The sequence below is a fragment of the Sus scrofa genome, chromosome 4 (genome assembly GCF_054392235.1).
Source record: "Sus scrofa isolate SSC_HxYL_T2T_F1_AM1 chromosome 4, Sscrofa_HxYL_maternal_Yorkshire_Landrace_v2.0, whole genome shotgun sequence".
Taxonomy (NCBI): domain Eukaryota; kingdom Metazoa; phylum Chordata; class Mammalia; order Artiodactyla; family Suidae; genus Sus; species Sus scrofa.
This window is the reverse complement of record NC_139386.1, coordinates 70,712,281-70,738,393: the sequence shown is the minus strand read 5'-3', so window position 1 is coordinate 70,738,393 and position 26,113 is coordinate 70,712,281. Positions and strand designations below refer to the sequence as shown.

Sequence of the window (26,113 nt, the reverse complement as noted above, 5' to 3'; positions counted from 1 at the left end):
GCAGTTTTGCTTCATTGTTGCATAAAGGCAGCTGGGTGGTGCTTGTTGTATCCAGGTCCTCCTTCCTACATTTGCCAGAAGCACTGAATCCTTCTGAACTGTCCATAAAGTGCCAGTGCGTCCTGGCTTCTTCTCTCAGATCATTTGCACATTCTTCTCTTGCTCTTGACTAACACTCATGCTGTCCTTGTGGCTCTAACAGGTCAAGTACATTCTGATCTTGCTCTCCTTTGACACTTCCTATTTCCCCTAATGGATGACGCTTACATGGCCTGCTTCTTCTCCTTTTTTGGCTACATTTGCAGGCGTGTGTAAGTTCCCAGGCCAGAGATGGAATCTACCTCACAGAAGGGACAACGCTGGACCCTAAACCCATTGAAGCAATTGGGGAACCCCCATGGCTAGCTTCTTCATTTCAAATGTCACCTCATCAGAGAAGCTTTTCCTGATTCCGGCCTCATTTCTCCCCCTCTCTCCTTACCTGACTTTTTCCTCAAAGTTTCATTACTTACAATTTATTTCACTACATGCTTCCTTTCTTTCCTCCTGCATGAGGTCAGGAATCTTGTCTGCTTTGTTCACTGCTATAATTCCAGCACCAAGAACAGTGCTTAGAATACATAATTATTGACTGGTTGGATAAATTAATGGCAAGTGCATGAGGCACATTACTTATTAAAGTTAGGAATAATAGCTAATTTTTATTTATTATATATAATAATATAATTAATATTTATGTATATATATATTAATCCATTTACTCCTGATAGCATCAGAGAGGTCAGGCACTTTACTGAATGTTACATAGCCTGTAAGTAACAGGGCAGGGAATTTAACCAGCACGTCTTGCTCCGGTGAAGGCACTCTTTCCTTCTCTGCTGCCACTTGGAATAATGGGGGAATGTAGGTGTGGGAGGAGGCCAGGAACAGAAGGGAATGATGTGGCTGCCTGGCAAGTGGCTGTCATAATTACATAGATTTTTCATAATAAGTTATCTCATGACTTCCTCTTAAGCATGGTAAATGAGAAAATAAGAGTAAATTTGCCGATGCTGTTGTGCTGCCCTGGTCCCAGCCCCCTTGTGATATAAGAGCTAAACAATATTGCTGTTTAAAGCAAGATGAAGGGCTATGTGGAATTATCTAAAAGCCTGAAACGCTTTCAGCAGAGTAACTTCCTTGTAATTCTTTAAAAACAAACATGTATCTATAAGAAAAAAAAACTTGGGATCTTCAGACTCACTATGCCAGACGTTGTTTTAGCGGCGGAGATTTATAAGGTACTGAGACTACCTCATCTGAATTAAGCAGAAAAGCATAACAAACAGACCTGAACTGCATTTGACTCATGTAAATTTGCCATAAAATTTGCTTGCACATATTCTTCTTGTCTCAGTGTATCTCAAATTATGTTTTAGTTTATATACAAATAAAAATTAGAAAAAAAATACATTGATTAGTGCTTCTTTTGGCCTTAGTATGATTATTGCCTTCTCAAAGTGACTTAAATTGTGTTCAAGAAAATACCATTTTCATCTTCGATTTTTTTTTTTTGGCCATACTAGCAACATGGGAAGTTCCAAGGTGAAGGATGGATATGTAAAATAACAAACTCAAAAAACTTATATCCCTTCGGTCCGTCAAAATATAAATGTCCCTTAATATTTACCAAATGACCTTGTGCTTTAAAAGTAAAAACAACTTTGTGGAAATGTTTACTTCCTCTTTTTAAAATGAATCGAACCAAACAAGTACCAGAACTGCCCCAATTAGTTATTTCTTTTCTGATTTCCAAACCCTTAATTTCAATTTTAGGAAATGACTTGTTAAACAGAAAATTAATGTCAACAAGTTCGATGATTATCTCATTGGTTGTAGATTTTTTTTCTCTTCCGAAACATTTTTTCCTGCTAAATTAAGTCCAGTAATAGCTGTTGTTGTATAGAAACTTGATCAAATTCCATCGATAGTTTTTAAATGTCTACCTTGTACAAGGAACCATGGAACTAACTAAATTAAAAACAAGGTCTCATCTAGGCTGCAGTCACTTAGGCTAGAAGAGATAGACACTTCAGTGACAGAGATTAAAAAACTGACCTAATCATCCTGTCCTGGATCCACTGGAACTCATTTTTATTAACAAATAACATTTCACACCAATATTTTGGTCAGTTATCTTAACAGGTGAATAGGTGCTTATAGTTAAGTCAATTTTCTAGTCACTAGGGGATTAGTAGATAACTAAAAAGTAAAAACGTCTAGAATAAATGTTTCTGCTTATGATGAAGAACTTGAATTTTTGATCACAACTGATCAGCACATTTTGAAAGAGACTTCACAAAAATTTAAATCAAATCACTTTATGGCAGCTTTAATTTAGCTAAATAAAATCAGAGGAGAAAATAAAATGCCCCTCTGACACATTTAGCAATACGAAGCAGAAATTTTAGGTGGAAGTTATCTAGTAATTGGGGTTTCTTTTCTTTTTTTTTTTTGCCCCCACAACGTGCAGCAGCTTGATGTGGGATCTCAGTTCCCAGACCAGGGATTGAACTCGGGCTGAAGTGGTGAAAGCTCTGAATCCTAACCACTAGGCTACCAGGGAACTCCCTCTAGTCATTTAGAAATAATTGATAGCTCAGAAAGTCTAGAAAATAATAATATAGATATTAAATAGGCAATCAAGGTAAATCCTTTCAATTAAAAATTAGTTAACCCTTTTAGTTAAAGTATAAAATTATATAAAAGACATCAGGGTTTTTTTTTTTTTTTTTTTTTTTTACTAGAAGTCAATATATTAGCTCCTATATTTATTTTTAAAGATGCCTTTTTTGAAACTCCATTAAAAATTGTCTTTGGGTCTAACTACCAAGTTGTCTAACACAGGAGAAACATAAAATTTTCCTCAGCTCAATGGTTCAAGAAAATAGGATTTAGGGAGTTTATATTGGAAAAGAATAAATGGAGTTATGCATATTTGAAGGGCAATCCCATGGAAGAAAAAATATTCTTATTTTTGTTGCTCCAAAAGGCAGTACTGGCATTAAACTGAAAGACACACAGGCTTTCCTTCAACACAAGAAAGGACAGAGGGGCAGCTGGAGTGTCGTAAGTAGAATGGTCTGACTCCAGGAGAGTGTGAGTGCTCTATGGCTTAGATTATCCAAGCAGACATTAAGTAGCTATCTGGAGGGTCTGTGTCAGAGATCAGGCAGGATGAGTTGGTAGGCAGGCTTTCCGGAACTGTGAAAAAAAAATTTCTGTTGTTAGCCACCCAGTTGGTAGTATTTTGTTATGGCAGCCTGACTGCACTGAGACAATATTGTATCCATCTTTCTGAGCTATGAGTAGAGCTCTGAACTGAGCTTGAATTCATCCATCTATTGCTTTGCTGAGCCAGCTCTTCCCATCCAAACAGTTAGGTTCCTTAGTGTATCAGCGGGGTCTTTTAGAATTCCAAGGAAGAGATGCTTTACTTCAGAGTGAATTATTATTTTGGGGCACTGTCCCTTCAGGGCTCCTTTTCCCAACCTGAGGATGGGTTTCTGGTTCTCCAGAGAATTGAGAAAGGTGCTTTTCATTGTTGAGGACAAAGCAACATGAGCTTTCTAACCTGCCTCACTGCTGTTCACTCAGCAATCCTGCTTCCCCAACACAGGGTTAGCCCTGCATTCACCATGATGGATTTTCTGTGTGGAGAGCATGGGGCTCTCCTCCCTGGCCAGCAGCTCTCCCTCCTGCCTTGTCTCCATAGTTTCCTGAGGTTAAGTAACAAATATTCAGCTGAGTAAATTGTTAAGATCTAATTGTCTTTATTGAACGATTCGTAAATTAAGCAGCATCCCATCCAGCAAGTGGCAAAGAGCTTGGAGGAGCTGTACAAAATGGAAGGCTTTCATAGATTAGGGGGTGGGAGGAGAGGGCAGATGACCTCATCTTCCTCTAAGGGACAGAGAAGCCCTCCATGGCCAATTACCTCACTGGTGCCAACTGGAAAATTCCAGACTAAGATTACATTCCTAGGGGAGGTTAAAACTGAAATTAAGTTAGGAAGTAGGTCTTGGCTGGTGTTTTCTGCTTTAGCAAACAAGAGGGCCTGTTTGGGGTCTGTTGTCTTCTCTTAAAGAATTTCCCTCTTTGGATCAGAATCTCAGCTTAACTGAGATGTGACAAAAATTTAAGGCTTTAGGGCCACTCTCAGCTACTGCTCTGTAGTTCTCTCCACTCTGTTGATCCTTTGTGTGGTATTCACAGGTTGGGACGTTTTTGCTTAATCCCTGAGATACCATGGGTTACAGCTTCAGGTTCACACACTCCAAGTCTGTCATTCTGTTAGTTCCCTTTTTGACGTTGTAGTCTTAGGGAGATCATTTGCTTAATGGTGAATAGCTGTGAACATGCATTTAAAGCTTTTGAGAGAATACAACATGCCAAGAAGATTTCTATGATTACGATGAGGAAGATAATTCCCGGAGTTCCCATCGTGGCTCAGTAGTTAACAAACCTGACTAGAACCCATGAGGATGCCAGTTTGATCCCTGGCCTCGCTCAGTGGGTTAAGGATCCGGTGTTGCCATGAGCTATGGTGTAGGTTGCAGACACGGTTCAGATCTGGTGTTGCTGTGGCTCTGGCATAGGCCGGCAGCTACAGCTCCGATTAGACCCCTAGCCTGGGAACCTCCATATGCCATGGGTGTTGCCCTAAAGAGACAAAAGGACAAAAAAAAAAAAAAAAAAAAAAAAAAAAAAAAAACTCCCAAAGTTTTGAGTGTACTTTGGAGCCATGGTCCAATCAGAATCAAATAAATCAAAGAAAGACGCTGCTGAAGGTATTGCCTTTTAAAGCCAAGCGGCCTGCTCAGCAATCTCATGTTACTGAGTTTCAACTTTTCCAGGAGTGTTAATCCAGGTACAGCAGGTGGTGGTGGTCACAAATACCTCCTTGCTCAGCTAAACCATAATCAAGGGCTCTCCTGTTATCAAGAACAACTTTGGCCAAGAGTCTAAAGATCTTTACTGGTCAGCTGTTTTCTTAGCAATGGATTCTACAGTATAACCAGGGAAGGAGGGCCCTGTCAAAAGAAGTAAATTCTGAATCCTGAATGCCTCTTGGTAACTTCCTTTTGAATCTGTGGCTCAGAACTGGAAAGCAGACAGCTGTGGAGGTTAGTAAACTCTAAGGGTCTATAGACCACAGGCAGTTTTTTCTGGTTTATTTTGCCTTGTGTCACTTTCTTTGCATAGAGCACAACTGCAAAGTTCCCCAAATTTGGGATGTTAACCACAGACAAGGCGGTAGACCAAGGGATGTGTAACATCATGGACAGATCAGAGTTTGTTGATGGCAAATCCAGCACCCTGAAAGGTTGCCCCCATTAGCAATGGCCTGGGAGATACAGATGAGGACATTATCTTTCTAGGTCAGTACCAGAAAAAGGGAAAGACAAAGAAGGAGAAAGGGTTTCATTTTTAGTTAAAGAATGATGTCTTTGTGTGTGTGTGTGTGTGTGTGTGTGTGTGTGTGTGTGCGTGTGTGTGTGCGTGTCTTTTTGCCTTTTCTAGGGCTGCTCCCAAGGCGTATGGAGGTTCCCAGGCTAGGGGTCTAAACAGAGCTGTAGCCGCCGGCCTACGCCACAGCCACAGCAACGTAGGATCTGAGCTGCGTCTGCAACCTGCACCACAGCTCACAGCAACGCCGGATCCTTAACCCACTGAGCAAGGCTAGGGATCAAACCCAAAACCTCATGGTTCCTAGTCAGATTCGTTAACCACTGAGCCAAGATGGGAACTCCCCTAAAATATGAAGTCTTGATCTGGCATCTCAGGCAGAAGCAGTCTACTTTGATAACAGCCACTTCTCTTCCTAGTCCTTCTGATTTGGAGTCCCCAGCATTTGCAAAGGACCAGTTGTCAAGTGGAGGCTTTTTCATCTGTGAGATGTGTATCCAAGGGTCAGGAACCTACAGTCTGCCTGCCCTCTGGGTTGGTGCAGAACCTGGTGTCATCCCTTTCAAGGAGATTCAACGGCAGTCTTTGTTCTTAGAGACTGAAATGTTAGTTTAAAGATTTGTAGCCAGATATTTGAGGAAGCTAGAAAAATTCAGGGTCAAAAAAAAAAGGGAGTTCCGGTAGTGGTTCAGCTGGTTACAACCCAACTAGTATCCATGAGGATGAGGACTCGAGTTCTATGCCTGGCCCTCCTTCAGTGGGTTAAGGATCCATGTTGCAGTGAGTTGTGGTGTAGGTCACAGGCGCAGCTCAGATCTGGTGTTGCTGTGGCTGTGGTGTAGGCCAGCAGCTGCCACTCCATTCGACCCCTACCTAGCCTGGGAACTTACATATGCCAAGGGTGTGGTCCTAAAAAGACAAATTCAGGATCCAGTCCAGTTTACAGGTATGTAGAGAAACCTCAAAAACAATAGGCTTAGAATATAATACAGACAATTGTGCAAACATAATTTTTTCTTTACAGTTGACCCCATTTTCATCAAAGATAATCATAGTAAAATTGATTTATTTGCATCAAACTTATCCTGATTATTTACAAAAGTGCAGCAAGAATAGTGATTGACCATATAAGATCTTTTTAACACTACTTTGCTCGGACCTTTAATAAGCCATCTCAGAACGAGTTATTTAAAAACCTCTTGAGTCCAGGAAGCCAAGCCAAAGTCCAAGCAATTCCTTAAAGCTGTCTGGTCATATCTGAGTCTATGCATCTCTTTCTCTCTCTCATGTATGATATTCCATCCAAGGCTTGGTAACACAGACAGTGTTTCTAATTGTCCTGTTACAAGGAGAACAAGTTTTTATTGAACTTATGTAAGTAACTCTGTTGCCTGAAAAGAATACTCTATAGAGTTTCCAAATTTTGGAGAGATCAGATAGGGAGAAAAAGTAAATGTTTTATCTTTGTTTACAAAGGCATAATTTACCAAATTGCTAGAAGCCATAGATAGGTTAAGGGAAAAGGTTTCCCATAAGTCTAGAAATTTAAAACATTAAGGAACTAACATCACATCCTCAGTTCATTCAGCTCTGTGTTATGAATTCCTGTTCTGCTTGAATCCAGTTTTTTCATTAGTTCTAGAAAGTCTTGCCCAGTTCAGTTTTATAATTACAAAGTTATCAGAAACCTATACTTACCTTTTCCATGAATCTTCTTGAAGATGAAGTGCTTTTGTAGAAACCCTTTTGCAAAAGCACCTTAGTAAAACAATAGCTGTAAATGTCAAAAGATTTAAAATGACCATGGTTAAAGATCTGATGAGAGTTCATTATAATGCACTTGGCAAGGAAATTTGCTAAATTCTGTGTCATACATTTTAGGATAATAAATAGAATTATGAATGATAATAATATACCAGGAAATACTGTATTTCTAGGAAGTTCATAGAATTTTTGGAATATATAAACATATACCTATATAGACACAACCTATAGGAGAATTAGTATTTTTTCTTATTTGACCATGCTTCTCATGTAAGTTAACATCTCAAATAAGTCTAATTAGCTTAATATCTCCCTTTTTATAAGGAGTGAAAACAAATCTTTTGAGATGTCCTAGGGGCTTTCTGGAAAATTAGTGTAAATTTGGAAATAAAAAAATCAAGTTCAGAGCATAGACATAGTCACCGTGTTATCTAGCCACAAAAATTTTATAATAGCTCCATGAAATTCTTTTTTAAATCTTGTTTATTTTTTCCAAACTGAGGAGCAAACCATTATATTTCCATTAAGTTTTCAGGAGGAAAAAATATTTTATGCAGCTGTACTTGGAAAGATACTCCTAGACGTCCCCATCCCATATCTTACAGACGCATCGTAGCCAAGTGCTAGCAGAGTAGACTGACTGCCAAACCTAGCTACTGAGATTTAACACTGGCTTCGGACCCAGGGAAACTTTTCAGTACAGTCTTCCTGAGCAGAGAGAAATGAGATGATTTACAGTTGAATTTGACCATAGTGAGAAATCTGGAGTCACAGATCCCCAACTGCAGGCTCACTTGGTTGAAATGGTTTTCAAATAATGTTGTGCAAGTCATATGAAATGTTGCTGGGGGAACTCAGATTTTATCTAACAGAGTTTCTATAAGATTTAAACAAAATTATAGCTTGGAATTAATTTTTGAGTATCAGTCCCACTCACTGTTGAAGTTTCAGAAATGGGAGTCGGGCTCCATTAGGTGGTCAGGATCTTAAAATTGATTCCTGTGAAGAGGCACAAGGACCCCATCGTGACTTAGCAGGGCGTATTGATCTGTTTCTCTACTACTTGTTTCTCAAGTGCTTGGAGACAGGGTAATGTGAAGGACTGTGACTTTCTTTGGCTTTGCCCCGCTTGCTACCAGAAAAAGAGAAACAAACAAGCGAAGAACTGTGCTGTATACAAATTTAAAACATGGCTAGAAATCAAGGTGACGAATTTAGTCAGTCTGGAAAGAAGTCTAAGTTTCAGAAAGAAAATATATATCCCCACCACTTTTAAACATTTAGTATAGTGAAAAATCAGAATGTAATTATACACACTTTCCAACAATGATAAGAAAAAACATAGATGGCAGTTAGAAAACAATAAAAAAGGTGTTGCATTAATTTTTTTAATACTTGGCTTTGGGGAAATTTTTCACATTCAAATTATGAAAATAATCATAAGAATTAGAAGTGGGCAGACCCAGTGTACAAGCCTGCATGCAGTCAACTCATCTGTATTCAGTGCAATTCTTGAATGAATGGTGAGGACAGACAGGGAGCTACACCATGCTTACCTTCAGAAGTGTTTTAACAATGAGCTAATGTTTTTAAATTGACTTTAAAAATTAAAAAACCCTATAAAAACCCAAGCATTTGTATGTAACATCCAAAGGAGAGTAAGTTTGCTTATTTCTTTCTTTCTTTCATCTCCTTTATTTCATTTGTTCCATTTCCCTTTTCTTTCACCATTTGAATGAAGTCCCATGTGACCAACTAAACCTTGTTTATTTAAAAACATTCCTCGAGCTCATAAAAAATACTGAATGTGATGGGGCTTTCTTCTGAGAATCAGTGTGTGTCACTGTTGGTCTAGGATATGTCTGTTTCATGGCAAAAATAAAATACAAGATCACCATTGCAGAAGAGAAAGAGAATTGGAGAGGACTTAAATGCTTTGTATGTAAAACAGCTCCACATCACAGAAAGAAAATCATTTTTGGAGTTCCCATTGTGGCTTAGCAGTTAACAAACCCAGCTAGCATCCATGAGGATGCAGGTTCAATCCCTGGCCTTGCTCAGTGTGTTGGGGAATCTGACGTTGCTGTGAGCTGTGGTGTAGGTCACAGATGCAACTCAGATCCCGCTTGGCTGTGGCACAAGCCGGCAGCTGCAGCTCTGATTCAACCCCTAGCCCAGAAACTTCCATGTGCCACGGGTGCGGCCCCGAAAAGACAACAGCCAGGAAAAAAAAAAAAAAAAAAGAAAAAAGAATTTTTTTTTTTTTTTTTTGCTTTGCTTATGGCATGTGGAATTTCCTGGGTCAGGGATTGAATGCATGCCATAGCAGTTTAATCCTCAACACCAAATCTTTAACCCACTAGACTGCTGGGGAATTTAGCAGAAAGAAAATCTTTAACAGAAATAGTCTTAGGACTTCGGAGCCAGTTTGGTTAGATAGTGGAATTGCAAAAAAGCTTGAATCGTAAGAAATATTCATAAATTCTCTAAAGGAGTGCATTGCTCTGGATAAAAGATAGGTAAGCCATTTAGATAATCTGGCAAGCCGTTCTCCCTTCTCCAGAGTCAATGAATTGTCATTCTCTCTTTCTAAACTTGTCTAATTTTAAATTTGAATAGGTATAACTGATTCTGACTGATTGTCTAGCTTTAGTCTCTAACATTATGTATGATTTCTGAGAATGATTTAAAAATTAGCATAATAGCCTTTAGTAAAAGCCAATAGTAATAAGAATCATGCTAATAAATATGTAAATTGCATTTATTTCTTTAAAATGCTTATCTAATGTAGCTTTCTGGAAGAATTTTTAGAAAAAAATATAGCCTGTTTGTAAAAGAAAATTTTAAATTGTATGATAAAAGGAAAATAATGTAGTGTTGAAATTAGTAAAATAAGAATTTAGAATAGTTTTATTACATATTATTTTTTATTGTTTTATTAATATGCAGTAGATAAAATGAGAATATGATCATTTGCATAGATATGCAAATTTCAATTATCCTATTTAGTAAATCTCAAAAAATCAGAAATTCGTACCTGTTGTTTTATCATTAAAGTACTTTGAACTAAGGTACTGTCTAAGCAACACAGTAAACACTTTTCTGAAAGAAAATGATCTGAGATAATGGAAATAGTGAGTCCATGAATGAATATAATCTATGTTTAATGCATGAACTTACTATCCCAAACTTTCCTCTTCCTTCCTTCCTTAAAACTGGAGCTTCTCTTTATTATCACTTTTATCAGTTAACACAGAGCATTCAGACATAGAGTTCAGATTCAATTCTATATAGCCTGTTAAATTCTTCTCTTTTTTTTTTGTCTCTTTGCCTTTTCTAGGGCTGTAGCCACAGCATATGGAGGTTCCCAGGCTAGGTGTTGAATTGGAGCTGTTGCTGCCAGCCTACATCACAGCCACAGCAACGCCAGATCCAAGCCGCGTCTGCAACCTACACCAACAGCTCAGGGCAATGCCGGATCCTTAATCCGCTGAGCTAGGCCAGGGATCGAACCTTCAACCTCATGGTTCCTAGTCAGATTTGTTTCCTCTGCTCCAGGGCAAGAACTCCTAGCCTGTTACATTCTCAAAGTGAAATGGTCAGAAAAAAGTTGAGGAGAGGGAGATAAAGGACATGGTGATTCACAGCCAGAATAGATACTTATTGAACAACTAAGACTCAAAAATCATGTCTGTAAAGTGTTAACGAGCACTCAATTCAGTTAAAATTCCCAGTGAATGAATTCAGCCAATGGATCAATTCAGTGGCTTTATATGTAATATTGAAACACAGACATACATTGAAGCATGGATTTAGATTTTACTTTTATTTATTTTTATTTTTTTGGCTGCACCTGTGGCATGCAGAAGTTCCCCCGTCCAGGGATTGACCCTGAGCCACAGCAGTGAAAACACCAAATCCTTAACTGCTAGGCTGCCAGGGAACTCTGGATATTGCTTTTTAAAAGCACATTGACAGTGTCCTTTGCTCCACAGTGTTTTGAAGCTATGTTTGTTAAGAAGCACCAACGTGTACCACACAGCACATTAGGTATTTAGAAACATTATCTCTAATCCTCACAAACAACTCTTGGAAGTGAATGCTTTTACGATTTATTTTGCAAGTGAGAAATGAAGTTCAAGGAGACTAAGTAAGCTGCTTAAGGGCAAAAGCCTAGTGAGTGGCACAGGTAGAATTTGAACATTGCTTAATCTGACTTGAAAGCCCCAATTCTTTCTACTATACAATGCTGCCTCCCAGTTTTAAAGCAAATTGTTAGTTCTGTTTTGGAATTAGGCACATTTTTCAAGTTTATTGTACTGCCTAATCCATTTTAGCATAAAAGGCTGATGAGGCGGAGTCAGGCATGGTATTTGTAAGAAAGCAAAAGCCTATTTGTTAGGCTCCAAAAGTTCAAATAAAGCAAGCAGATAAATTTTTGCTTATATTTTTGGGATGAAATAATTACCCCATTTTTATAGGTTATGAACTTTGTAATTTAGATGCTACCCTTGAAATTTGGAACCAATGTAGTAGTGAATAACTTCCAAGTGAGAAGTGAATTATTTAAGTATCTTTTTTCTAGCTATGTTTTAAGATAAAATTATTTAGTTGTTACATTACTATTTTGTTTTATGTATTATGAATGTTATAGGTATCTTGATTTTAGTTATTGCTGTTTGTGATATAAGGGGGAAAAACCTTGTTTCTAATTCTTATGGATTTATTTAAAGTTCAAATTTTATTTAGGTTTCTTCTCATAAACATTAGCTTGTTAAAAACTGTTTTGTTGCTATGGGTGAATGTTCGATTCTCCCCAACATTCATACATTGACCTCTAACCCCCACAGTGATTGTATTAGGAGATGGGGGCCTTTGGGAAGTGAAGTCATGAGGATGGAGCTCTTATTTTCAGACTGAATTGCTGTGATCTGATAGTCGATCCAATAAGAGTTTCCATCTCACCAGCTGAGCCTGTGAAAATAAGGTCAGCATGATGGTAAAGTCCTTGAACTTTAGCACCTAACAGCATCCCAGTTTCACCGAGCATCCTTGGGCAAGTTGTTTAATTCCTCAGTGGACTGACACATAATGAGCACTGGACATGTTGCAGCTCCCATGCAAATCAGGAAGGGGCACCACAAGAAGTAGAAGAATGTTACCAAATATGTGCTTCTATATTTTTGTTCAAATTAATAATCTTCCTCTATATAAGCAATTTCCCTAAGTGTCTATCTGATTTGCTACTTAGATGCCCCTGAAATTTCAATTTTCATAAACCTTTTTTCTTAAGTGCCTCGAATTAAACATTTTTGTTGAGTAATTTTTTAAGGTCTTTCAGAGATAGGAGGGTAATTTTTCCATAAGCAAATTAATTATACCAAAAAAAAACCACCTTGCCTTCAAATATCTTAGGAAAATAGGAACTATAGACCTTACATGCATTTGGCACATTATTTCCCTTTGGGACTATTAAAACAATGTGTTTGACAGAATGGCAGCAATAAAAACGTTATTTAACTGATTTGGGAAATGATGACAATTTGATTGAGAAAGATTTTTTGCTTTATATGCTACTTCCATGGATAAAGTAATTATAGAAATTGCCATGACAGAAAATCATGAGTTCTTCAGTTTTGTACACATATATTGTATCAAGAACATCAATCATGATGTGAAAATAATAATTTTTGAAAATATCTTGGAATTTCCGTCATGGCTCAGTGGTTAATAAATTCAACTAGAAACTGTGAGGTTGCGGGTTCGACCCCTGGCCTCACTCAGTGGGTTAAGGATCTGGTCTTGCCATGAGCTGGGTGTAGGTCACAGACGTGGCTCGGATCTGGCATCACTGTGGCTCTGGTGTAAGCTGGCGTCCGTAGCTCTGACAAGACCCCTAGCCTGGGAACCTCCATATGCCATGAGTGAGGCCCTAGAAAAGGCAAAAAGACAAAAAAAAAAAGAAAGAATATCTTAATATTTATTCTTGTTTAATTACCCTTTTTAATAATATGGCAATAGCACGGATTAATTTAAATAACTTCCTATTTTTTAATTTTCTTTTCCTTACTGATATAAAATGAAGTATTTTATGTGAGAAATAGGAATAAATAGTTCCTATATTTCACTTTTTTATCTGCATCTGGAAGTTTCTTGTTTTTTCATTTGCTTGACCTGCTGGACCTCCCAGATACCCTTTGTAGTAAAATTATAATGCAATTACTTGATATGATAATTACCCTTGTAACTGGGTCACAGTTCCTAAATGGCCTGAATAGACCAAATCAAACATATAATTATATTTATTCTATCTCTCTGTATGTCTTCTGTTAACTATCTTCATAATCACTGAACAGTTAATCAGCCTCATTAATATAAAATAAATATTTCAGAATCAAACCAGACTGGATATATATTATTATTATTAAAACAAAGAATACTAAATGTCACTAAATTTTGAATTTTTAATAACACTTCAGAATAAGAATCAAAATTCACAGTATATGTATTTATTTTCAATTATAAACTTTAGTGCTCAAAATGGAATATAAAATACCTAAAAAGAAAAGCAGGGAGTTCCCTTCATGGCTCAGTGGTTAACAAACCCTACTAATATCCATGAGGTTGCAGGTTTGACCCCTGGCCTTGCTCAGTGGGTTAAGGATCCGGCGTTGCTGTGAGCTGTAGTATAGGCCGGCAGCTGTAGCTCTGATTCGACCCATAGCTTGGGAATTTCCATATGCCGCGAGTGCGGACCTAAAAAACAAAAAAAACCAAAAAAAAAAACCAAAAAAAAAAAAAAAAAGAGAGAGAGAGAAAGAAAAGCAAATAACTTTGTATCAGTGTATTTTGTTTTGGTAAATCTATATTTTCAGGAAAGAGCATTTGAGTTTTATAATTAATATTTTTTCAAAATTTTAAATATAGTATTATTTCTCACTTAAAACCATAAATTTTCTAACATCTAAACGATGCTATATAAAGGTCATAAACATAAATGAAATCCTTGAAAGAATAAATTATGGCTTGAAATATAATTATACAACAGTAAATTAGATTAAGAAGTAGTTAAGACTCCCTGGAAAAGTCTTTCTTACAAGCTATTCTGGTTACCAGTGCAAAACAATTTTTAGTTTTCCTAGCAGAAGACAGAGAAAAAAGTTTCACTCTAAACAAATCCTATGATCATTTCAAGAGATAAGTTGATGCGCCCATCAGAAAAAATAAATTCTAGACTAAGGTAGTTAAAATTTAACAAAGCCGTATTTATATCCTCTGGTAGGTCACTAATGTATTTCTTCTTCTAGACTATTAATGCCAAAAGATGAATCATCCTAACGTCTTTATGCCTTATTGGCTTTTCCAGTTGTGCAGACATTTATATTCAGTGTTGTCCTTACGAATTTTAAGAGTATTGTTAAAAGAATAAAAGAAATTCTTTATTACAATCTCTTGAAGAACTCCAAATACTTAACATTTTCTAAACCAATCCTGTTTTCCAGAGCATCAAATTCCTCATCAGTAAATTTCAGTATATGCTGTCCAAATACTAATAAACAAAGCCCTTTAACACTGAGTCATTCAAAAGCCATTTATTATCCAAGTTTGTATTTATTACACAAGGCTATATTAAAAACAAACTTAAACAAACCAAGCTTCCTGCCCCTGAATTAAAAAACAAAAACAAAAACAAAAAAAACCTAGAAAATATATCAAGCTTAGGGTAGTGCTGCTAATGTAATATTTATTCATTAGGAACTGTTTATTGCAAGTTACAGGTACATGAAATGCTACAGTAAAGCATAGAGTAGAGGGAGACCAAATTAGGGTGACATACATCTCTTATATTCTGCTGTGTTCTGTTGGAATATGAAACATGTTACTTTTATGGAGAAGTAGGGTTGTAAAATTCCCACTTCAGGAGCCTCTCTGTTTGACATGGAAGCAAGCTGGCTCACTTTGCAACCTCAGGACACAGTGGCTTCAGATTCCTAGGGAATCTTCTCAGATTTTCCCTGTGTTCTACCTCCCTCTCCTCCTAATTAGTTGGAACGTGGTGGGCTTACCTGAACTTCCTTTATATACTCCTCAGAACCATGTGCAACTTTCTCGAGGAGAGTTGCTCCGGGGCTGCCCATGGTTCATTCTTTCAAGCTAATTCCATGTCAAGTAACAGTTTCTGAGAGCTTGTGATAATGCGTATCATCGACAACATTCTCTCAGTTGCCATCAAGAGGCAGATGGAACCCTCTGGTAAAACCTCACCTCTCTCTGGTACAAAGTAATATTACTTGTAATTTGGGAATTTCAGTATGCCTCATAATTCTACCAGTCATCACAACTTACTTTGAATTACCTCAAATCTTAGGAAATGGAAATAGCGAAGAGAGGAACGTAAACCATCCGACAAAGGCAGCGCGACATATTGTCACTCCCAGCGCAGTAGCATGGAAAAATCTGACAGTGTTGAGTTTCCTTTCAACCGCCAGAGAGAGAGAGAGAGAGAGAGAGAGAGAGAGAGATTGAGTCTATACATAAGAACTCAGCAATCTCACACATGTTGCCAGGGCTCGTAGGAAAGAGGGGGCTGGTCTCCCATCAGGTACATATGTGAGGCAGCTTTCGGTTTCAGTACCATGAGTAAAGGGGCCCTGATTAAAGGAAGGAATGGCTAAGGAAGGAACAAAAGTTTTGGCAGTTTTTCAAAAGGGTGGTTTGGCTCCCCACACAATCCCATTTTTCAACCTGTTAGAAATCAGCGCTTTAAGCAGAGCTCTCCCAGCTGCTGTGAAGCTAGATGCCTGCTGACCAGGCAGCCTTGCTAAGTAAAGCTCTGATCTGAACTAAGTATGGAGCATCCTGAGCTCAAATGCAGTCTGACTCTGAGATTTCTAACTTCAGTAAGATGGAACACTACATATCTGGGGATGAAATTTAGTGTTCAGCTAAAGTCAGGACCCAGCCAGCTGGAGAAAGAAAAATACCTACATCTTCCGGTAGAGTCTTCTCTATTTTTGGTGTTCCGGGGGGGTGGTATATTACTCCCACGCAATGAGGATGGACAGGAGGTCCATCACCTTCCATAGCTAGGAAGAGGAGGCACTCCACAGGGCTGGTCCCCAGCCAGCAGTGTTGGCGTCACCTGGGAATTTGGTAGGAAGACAAATTTGGGGCTGTCCCCCACACCTGAGTCAGGAGCTCTGTGGGTAGAGCCTGCACATCCTCTAGGTGATTGCAGTGTACCCTAAAAATTGAGAACATTGATCTACAGTGTCAAATAAGGACCTTAACTGCCTGTTTCTATTTAGACAGATTTTGAAAAGGTCCTCTCTAGAGATGAGGCTGAAAGCATACCCCCACTTTGCCAGATCATTTTATAGATCTGAAATCCAGTTTAAAATGTGCGTCGATGGTCGTGTTGAAGGAAGCCTGAGGATTTCAGTGTCCAGAGCTGCCTCCTGATCAGATGTTCCACGTTTTGCTGCTTTCTCTCGGAGTTTCCTCAGCTCCAGAGCAGCCTGGCATTTGAATGGAACCATTTTTCATGACTGCCTTGAATTTCAGAAAGGTTGGAGCGTCCCCAGGGTCACCCTTTGTGCAAGTAATAATCAGGCCAAGTTGTGTGAGTCAGTGGCCCACATTCTGGCCATACCTGCCTGGAAGGCCTAGTGTAGTAGTCCCAAGGCCTGGTAAGACTCAGCCCTGCATGATCTTCTCTACCTCATTTTGTGTTGACATTTTTACATTTGAACTGAGGAAAAGCAGAAGAGAATGAAAACACAACGCATCGATTCTCTATGCGCACTTTCCTAAGATTTGGGTTTTAAATTCCTAAACTGCCAGGACAGTAATCAGCAGCCCAGATAGGAGGCCACCTGTGGCAGCTATGTGGCTGCAATCAGGTAGGCGTGAGAGAGCTATAAATTTGATTAGAGAGGTACTGATGGTTTGCAGGTCCATATCTCACTTTGAGGAGATAGGAAGTTAAAAGGAAAATGTAAGAGGAAAGAGCAAAGTTTTTATCTCTATGTCACCATCCATCATTATATTTTAGAGGTTTCTATTCAGAGATTCCTGTGAACAAGGGGGAGAATTTAAAAAGCAGAGTGTAGAAAGCCCGCTGGTGAAGGGCAGTGCTGTGCTGTCCCATTTCACTGTCAGGAAAAGGATGCTTCATCCCAGCGCATTGTTACCTCATGTGACATAAACATCAACAAACAGTGGAGTGCCCACAGAGGAATGCCGGAGGGAGATTTTTAAGTGAATATGCTAAAATAAGGAGGGAAATCTAGGTACTGTTGGAAATTTTCTCTTGGCAAAGGAGTTTCTGGGGCAGAAGTATTGGTCAGGGTTTCTGGGAGGTTGAGCTGTGTCTGGGGCACAGAGAATGCTGTTGAGGGGACCTGAAAGACAGCGTCAAGGGGCCAGATCACCCATCGAAGGGTCAAACGGGAATGGCCAAGGGAAAGCGAGACACACCTCCCCCCCTGCACCCTGAGTGGAGTCCGTAGGTTTGGAAAGGAAGGTGGAGGAGGAATGTCCAGGTAATTCCCTGAAGAACTGGGACGTGGGTGGGACTTGGGTGGAGGGCGGCATTTTCCTAGAATAGAAAAGGAACTACTGCAAGTGTTTAGTGACTTCAGATAGATGCCATTTAAATAGATGGTTATTCTCGGGGGCACGGATGTAAGTGACTATACCAGGCCCTGAAGATGTGAAAGATGTCAGACCTGGTCTCTGACCCGGAAGCTTGCAAAGTAATTGGCGAGATCACGAAAATGCATGTAGGTCTCCGGCCAGGTTGCAGGCCCCTTGCTCAGTGGAGGGCTTTGCCTCTGAAGATCACCAATAAATTTTTGATGTTGATGACAGTTTGGCTTCTTTAAGACTTTAAAGTTGAGTAAGTGACAGTAAGTCGTTAGAATTTCCCTCAAAAAAATAATTCTGGAGAAACATCCTGGACCTAAAATGGAAAATTAACATTTAGAAAGAGCCTTAGGAAAAACTCAGTGACTGGTGTTATGAAAAGAGGTTTTGAGAATGACCCTTTGTGGAGCAGAAGGATAAGTTCATTTTCTTATCTTCGAAGGAAACGTTCAAAATTTCTCAAAACCTAAACTGTGTATTGTGGTTCGCCTCATCTAAATGACGTTTACTGAAACACTCCACTTATTTTCCAGTGACACAGAATATCACATCCTTCCAAACAGCTGAGATAATTAGTAGCGTGTATAATATTCTGAAGGGCTTTGTAGAAGTGATCATTTCAGTTGCTCAGGACAGATATTGTTTATTCCTCTTTTTCTCTCACAACCCCAAGTCTCATGGATCAGACGGGCTGTGGGCTCCTGCAATGGAATTTATCCAGAATCAGTCCACTTCTTATCACCTCCACAAGGCTGGTGGAATATCCTCCCCCTTGGGCAAGCCATTCCCACCTCTCCACAAGGCTGGTGGAATATCCTCCAAAAGAATCTCCCAGCTTCCATTCTCATCCCCACAGTGTCTTCTCAACACAGTGGGCAGAAGGCTCCTTTAAGCAGAAGCCTCGGCATGTCCGTCCACTGCTTCAAAACACTTCCACTGGCTTCTCATTTTCATGGGGAAGAAGAATACGTTTTTTTTGTTTGTTTGTTTTTTGTTTTTGCCATTTCTTGGGCTGCTGCCACGGCACATGGAGGTTCCCAGGCTAGGGGTCGAATCGGAGCTGTAGCCGCCGGCCTACGCCAGAGCCACAGCAGCTGGGGATCTGAGCCGTGTCTGCAACCTACACCACAGCTCACGGCAACACCGGATCCTTAACCCACTGAGCAAGGCCAGGGATTGAACCCACAACCTCATGGTTCCTAGTCGAATTCATTAACCACTGAGCCACGACGGGAACTCCCAAGAATAGATATTTTAGCATCAAATTTCTAGATGACGTTGTAGGGGAGTAAAATTTGCCATCTCAAAATGTGTCTCTTTAGCATGAGGATTAATCTAGACTGGTTATTTTTAAGAAACAGAAGATTCAGGAAATTTTTCTTCTTATCTTCATTTTAGCTGCCTAGAGAATGTAGATGGAGGATGTGTTCCAAGAAGGGAGCGATCACTGTAGGTAACTGTAGATGACCTAGGTGTGGAGACAGGGAGGAACTCAGCAAAGTCTATTGGTTAAAATTTCTTGTGTCCCAGAGTCTCTGCTGGCCCAGCAAACACTGGTTTACCAAATCTTTGCTTTTCCATCTCCATCATCTCCATGTCAGCTGCTTTTTTTTTTTTTTTTTTTTTTTTTTTTGCTTTTTATGGCAGCATATGAAGTTCCCAGGGTAGGGGTCAAATCAGAGCTGCAGCTGCCAACCTACACCACATCTCAGAGAAATATCGAATCCTTAACCCACTGAGCAAGGCCAGGGATTGAACCAACATCCTCATGGATACTGGTCAGGTTCATTACTGCTGAACCACAGTGGGAACCTTTTTTTTTTTAACCTCAACACACTCTTTTGTCTTTAGTTGAAGATGGTATTTAAGGTGTGGGCTTCACCATTTTGGCAAGGTACTCAGTTTTTCTGGTCTCTCCCATGTATACATGCTGCTAAACTTCCACGTGATTTTTTTTCTCTGTTATCTGTCTCGTACCAGTTTAACTCTGAGACCAGCCAGAAGAACCTGGAAGGCTACAGGGAAATTTCTCCCTCCCAACAACAATGTAGAATGTCCTACGTGGTCTCATCTCAGCTACCTCTCTGACAGCATATCCTGTTATTTACCCCTTGTTCTCGCCATTCCTGTCACTGGCTTCATTTGTACCTGCTGATCTCTCTCTTTGTAATATTCTTTCCAGGGATCTAGTCACTTAGTTCCTCACTCCTTCAAGTTTTGGCTCAAATATTACCCACAATTAAGGCTTTCCCTGGACACACCATATAAAACTACATACTACCCCTTCTCCAAGACCCTTCCTATGTGCCTTCCTGCCTCTATTTTTCTATCCTTGATTTTTTAACATGTGACTTATGCCTTTTACTTGTTTGTTTGTTTGTTTGTTTATTGTCTTCAGTCAGTAGCATGAAAACTCCATGAAGGAGTTTGGTTCACTGTATTCACAGCTACCCCCACCCCCACCCCCTAAACTGGACCAGTGCTTGGGCCCTGGTAGGCACTTGCCTGGACCCTCCTTACTCCATGCTCTTGATCTTCTATTCCTGTTTCAAAGCTCCTGCAAGAGCTTCCTAATGACCTTCCAAAATGCCCCAGTGAATGTTATTTTCTTGGTGCAGCTTTTATCATTTACACATATAATTAAAAACTTTCAAAATTTCCTGCTACATTAAGTCTAATTCTTCTCGTTTGATTTGCAAGATCCCATCTGAACACGTTTTCTAATCTAGACATGTTGTTTGTTGTTCTCAATACATTTCCTTCACTGAAGCTACTAGTCAATTTTTTGTTATACTTGATGTTTCCTTCCCCTCTCTCTCTCTCTCTCTCTCTCTTTTTTCCCCCCCTTTTCCCGCCTCTTTCTCCAGTCAGGCTTCTTTTTCCAAAGTAAATGTCATCTCTTATTTCACTGCTCTTTCCCTGGAAAACCCTTTCTCTTTTTCTTCACCTAATCAAACTTTAGCATTTTCAAATCTCAGTGCAAGTAGCACCTACTCCATTAACATTTCTTGACTTAATCCAGATTTTATTCATCTCCTTTAATGAGTTGGAAATGTTTGCTTGGCATTTAATTTCATGCATGCAATAGTGTATTCAATTTGGTTCAAAGAAACATTTGATGAGTGTGTCCTCTTCAGTTAGATGCTACTTTTCTTCCAGAGGTATTCAGGGAAGATTAAAATATGTAACATGATAACATAGAAACAGAATAATCACATTACAAAAAAATTATGAAAAGGGATATGTTGAAAGGCTTATGCCCCTCTCTACCTTCCCTATGTCTACTTCCCCCACTTCTTTCCCACCCCACCCATTAAAAAAAAAAAAAAAAAAAAGGAAAAAGAGAAAAGATGAGCTAACCACTGAAAAAAAAACTTAGCAGATCTCTTTTAGAGCTTACAATGTGCAAGCTCAATCTAAGCTAGGCTTTAGGGACATTAAAATATGAAAAATAAAATTATTTTTAACTACTTTTTAAATTTATTTAATTTATTTTTTAATTTTTTGGGCTGCCCCATGGCATATGGAGTTCCAGGACCAGGAATCAGATCAGATCCGAGCTGCAGTTACTACCTACACTCAGCTGTGGCAACGCTGGGTTCTTAACCCATTGTGTGGGGCTGGGAATAGAACCTGTGTACCAATGCTCCCAAGACCCTGCCAATCCCATTTTGTGACAACAGGAACTCTGAAAAATAAATTCTTATCCTTTTTTTGTTGTTCATTTATTTTTTTAGGGCTGCACCCGTGGCATATGGAGGTTCCCAGGCTAGTGGTTGAATTGAAGCTGTAGCCACTGGCCTGTGCCACAGCCACAACATCTTGGGATCCAAACCACATCTATGACCTACACCACAGCTTACAGCAATGCCAGATCCTTAACCCACTGAGTGAGGCCAGGGATTCAACCTGTGTCCTCATGGATACTAGTCAGATTTGTTTCTGCTGAGCCACAACAGGAACTCCTAAAATTCTTTTCTTTAAGATGCATGACACGAGTTGGCAGACATCTCAACAATTAAAATGCAGTAAAGTAAGGATTTGCACAGGTGCTACGACTTCTGGAAGAAAAACTTCTGAAAAAGGAAGAAGCTATAATTAAAACCTAGAGTTAAGCCAAATAGTAGAAGAGGGGAAAATAAATTCTACCAGAGATCATTATATAATGACACAGAGGCTTAATAAAATATCTGCACAAAAGTAAAAGCAGTTTGGAGTTTATGGAGTATAAAATCCAAGGTGAAATATCCCAGAAGATAAAGTTGCAGAAACAGGTAAACGTTGTGCAATAGAGAGACTGCAGTGACTTGGTAAGGAAACCGTAACTCATTTTTCAGGTGATGAGAAGTCAGTGGCAGTTCTTAAACTCTTTTGAGTCAAAGATTATTTTGAGAATCTGGTTGAGGTTAACTGTCTCCCTGTCCAAAAAAAAGAACACACCCACCCAAAACTTTTTATTCCATTTATTGTGACTTATTGTGATTCCCCTGAAACCTGTCGATGAATCCTCTAAGAATACTCATGTTAAAATCTCTTGCACTAAAATATTTAAAGCATAAGCATAATAAATCATGAGGATTTATTTTGGACATTCTGGTAGTCATATGGTAAAGTGGATTTTTGAAGGACAAGTTTCTGTGTATGGATATCAGCAAGGAAACTATATAATAATCCAAGCAAGTCAAGATGAGCAGCAGCACGATTGTAGGAACATAAGGAAGTGATGGATTCAGGAAATCTCTTGAGGGAGTAGAGTTAACAGACTGGGATGTTTAAACATACAAGGCAGGCCGTGATGAAGATGAGTTTGCTTGGAACAAGCTGACTTTGAGATGCCTATGGTTAATTAAGTAATGTCCTGCAAGAATTTGGATATACCTGTCTTGAGCTGAGAACTCAAGTAAAGGTTTGATAAACTTCAACCTACAGTAGTTAAAACCGCAAGAGCTGATAAGCTGATTCAGGGGTATGGTGCAGGGTAGGAAAAGAGTGTTCATACAAAGTAAGGCTGAAAGTAAAAGAAAACGAAGATCTGAAAGGTTTCCACTGTATGTGGCGATCAGAAGGTCAGGCAGTCTCAGTGTAAGTAGTCACTCAAAATGGTAGCAGCACAAACCAAATTAAGATGGGTTGAGAGGTGAATTAAAACAGTGCAAGGGAGTTCCTATTGTGGTGCAGTGGTAAGGAACCCGACTAGGATATATGAGGCTTCATTCCCTGACCTCGCTCGGTGGGTCAGGGATCCAGCATTACCATGAGCTGTGGTGTAGGTTGCAGACGTGGCTCGGATCCCGAGTTGCTGTGGCTGTGGTGTAGGTCAGCAGCTGTAGCTCCGATTTGACTCCTAACCTGAGAACTTCCATATGCCATGGGTGTGGCCCTAAAAAGCAAAAAAATAAAAAATAAAAATAAAATAAAACAGTGGAAGTAAAGGCATTGATGGAGAGTTAATATCTGAAATATATAAAGAGCCTATACAACTTAATATCCAAAAACAAACAACTAGAAAAAAAACAGGGAGAGGACCTGACTAGACATTTTTTTCAAAGAAGACATGGTGATGGCCAGCAGGCACATGAAGAGTCTACATCGCTAGTCATCAGGTTAGTGCAAATCAAAACCACAATGAAATATCAACTCACACCTGTCAAGCCTCTCACCCTCTGTGGATTGGAAAGGCAGGCGTACAGGTTGGGCTGAAGACAATTCTGCAGGTTCTGGGGGAGGGGGAGTAGAAAGTTTCTGATTACATCATTTTCTGGATGGCATAGAAGAGAGGTGATATTTTTGAAAAGACTTTGAAAGGACCGTAAGAAAGAATAACAACCAAGAAGCCAAAGTGTAAAGTTGGAGACTGTTGATTTGTACTCAGCTATCCTAGAACGTCATGATTGTCACCAGAGGTTTTTAGCTGCACATGTGAAGGAAAATGACAGATTCATAACAAGGTTAGGGTCTGGTTGGCAGTAATGACTAATGGACATGAGTGCATGGAAACTGGGGAGGCAGTTAGTCCCCAGTGAATAGGGCTGGAAGGAAATCAGGAGAGGTATGAAACCTGGGAGAAACTCAAGGGAAAACGATCTATTCGATTGGAGAGAAAAATGAGTTTATGAAAGAGCCTAAAGGAGAGGAATTTGTTATCAGAGAACAGAACATTAAAGATTTCTGACAGAGCAGTTGAGTTCTCTGTCCTTGGGTTAGGGAAGGTGAAATGGAAGGGAAGATCTTGAGAGCGAAATTGAAGGACTTTGAAATTAGTGGGTGGATAATATACATGAACACAAAAATCGTACAAGATAATAGTGATGCTTGGGTCAAAGAAGAAAATTCTGAGTCTGATCAAAGCTTCATAGACAAAAAGAAAGCAGGTTAATATTTATAACCCTGTGTTATCTGAGGTCGAGGGGTTAGACAGCCTCATTTGGGGAGGAGGTACTATAATATTCTTAGAGGAAAGAAGGATGTCATATTCTTAGAAGAAAAAGGGGCTTCATTTATGACACAGAGGAGCAAGAAGCATTTTGTTTAGGGACTTTGATATGGAAGAGTGTTTAATATGGAAGGGGAATTTTAGAAAACAGAGAGAATGTTTGAGAATATGAGTAAAACTCTTGTAATGTAAAAAAAAAGTGATTTAACGTTTATTAAGACTGTATTTCCCGGACTTGCCCACACAGCCCTTGTTTGCATAGTGCCTGTTAACCTCTTACAGAAGTGGTGCTGTGTGGATTGCAGGTGGGCAAATGCTGGCAGGGCACTCAGGTTTTACAGGGCTGAGAAGCATTCCTCAAGGGAGTTGGTGCCAAGTCATGGTGAATTCAACTCCTAAGGTATCTGGAGGATACTTGGACAAAGATGAGCCAGCTCCAAGGCCACCCAATTTGCTGGTTGTTTTCATGGCCATTTGTCTTTTCAATTCAGCTAAATTGAGAATTCTGTGAAATCAAGGACACTTGCGATTTCTTTATATCTCTGCAACATTTGAGTTATTAATTGAGCATATTGATAAATATTGATAAGTACTAAGTAAGTATTTCCTTTTTTTGAAGCTTACAATGAGCAAAAAAAGAAAAAAATACAGCTTAGTTTTGATTTTTTTTTTCATATTGCCTTTGTTGGAGATTTATTTTCCATTTAGGTTTTTAACCTAATGTTAAAAACCCAAATGTGTTGGAGCTCATTGTCAATTTTTAATAGTAATTTTTACTCACACCTTTCAAAATCGCATGTCTCTACATACTTTCTCTCTTTGATAATTTGATGAAATGGTCTTAAATAAAGAAAACTCAAAAAAGAATATTTGATATTCTGATTAGCGAAGTATTTATCCTAATTATTAGAAGTAAACAAAATAAGAAATATTGGTCAGATTCGAGCAGTCTGTAGCTAAATCAGTCACTTAAAAGTGATACTGTTTTTTTAGAGTAAACTTTTAAAAATTAATTAAAAGTATAAGATTCATGACCAAACTGTTTCATGTCTATCAGGAAATTACTCTTGAGAATTATTTAATTAGCTTCTATAATACAGTACATATGGTTTTATGTACAGAAGATAATATGCAAATATAAATGTATAATATATACAGAATGTTATAGGAATGCTGTAGGAATAAAAATAAAAATAAAGTGTATGGAGTTCCTGCTGTGGGGTGGTGGGTTAAGGATCTGGAATTGCCAGAGCTGTGACGTAGGTTGCAGGTGTGGCTAGGATTCAGTCCCTGGCCTGGGACTGAAAATTTTAAACTTTTAAGCCTGGTACAGTTGTGAATTGTATTTGAGTATTTGAGTTTGTATTTTTTTTTTTTTTTTTTGGTCTTTTTGCTATTTCTTGGGCCGCTTCCGTGGCATATGGAGGTTCCCAGGCTAAGGGTCTAATCGGAGCTGTAGCCACCAGCCTACGCCAGAGCCACAGCAAGGTGGGATCCGAGCCGCGTCTGCAACCTACACCACAGCTCACGGCAACGCCAGATCGTTAACTCACTGAGCAAGGGCAGGGACCGAACCTGCAACCTCATGGTTCCTAGTTGGATTCATTAACCACTGCGCCACGACGGGAACTCCTGAGTTTGTATTTTTAAAAACAGTAATGATATAGGTCATGTTTTTCTTAATACTCTCCCCAGTGGGCACTTGCCATCAGCTAAATGGAAGAAAAAAGTAAGGGCACTGACAGAAAGTTATAATCTCTGAACTGTTTGATATACTGTCCTCCAACAGTAGCAGAGCTTATTCTGCTGTTCTTAGGTCAG

The 26,113-nt window shown here is 39.1% G+C and overlaps 1 protein-coding gene across 49 annotated transcripts in view; it reads left to right on the top strand.

The window, feature by feature from the left end:
- C4H8orf34 (chromosome 4 C8orf34 homolog) overlaps nucleotides 1-26,113 on the top strand; it is a 470,609-nt gene that overhangs the window by 234,322 nt on the left and 210,174 nt on the right. The window lies entirely within an intron of this gene.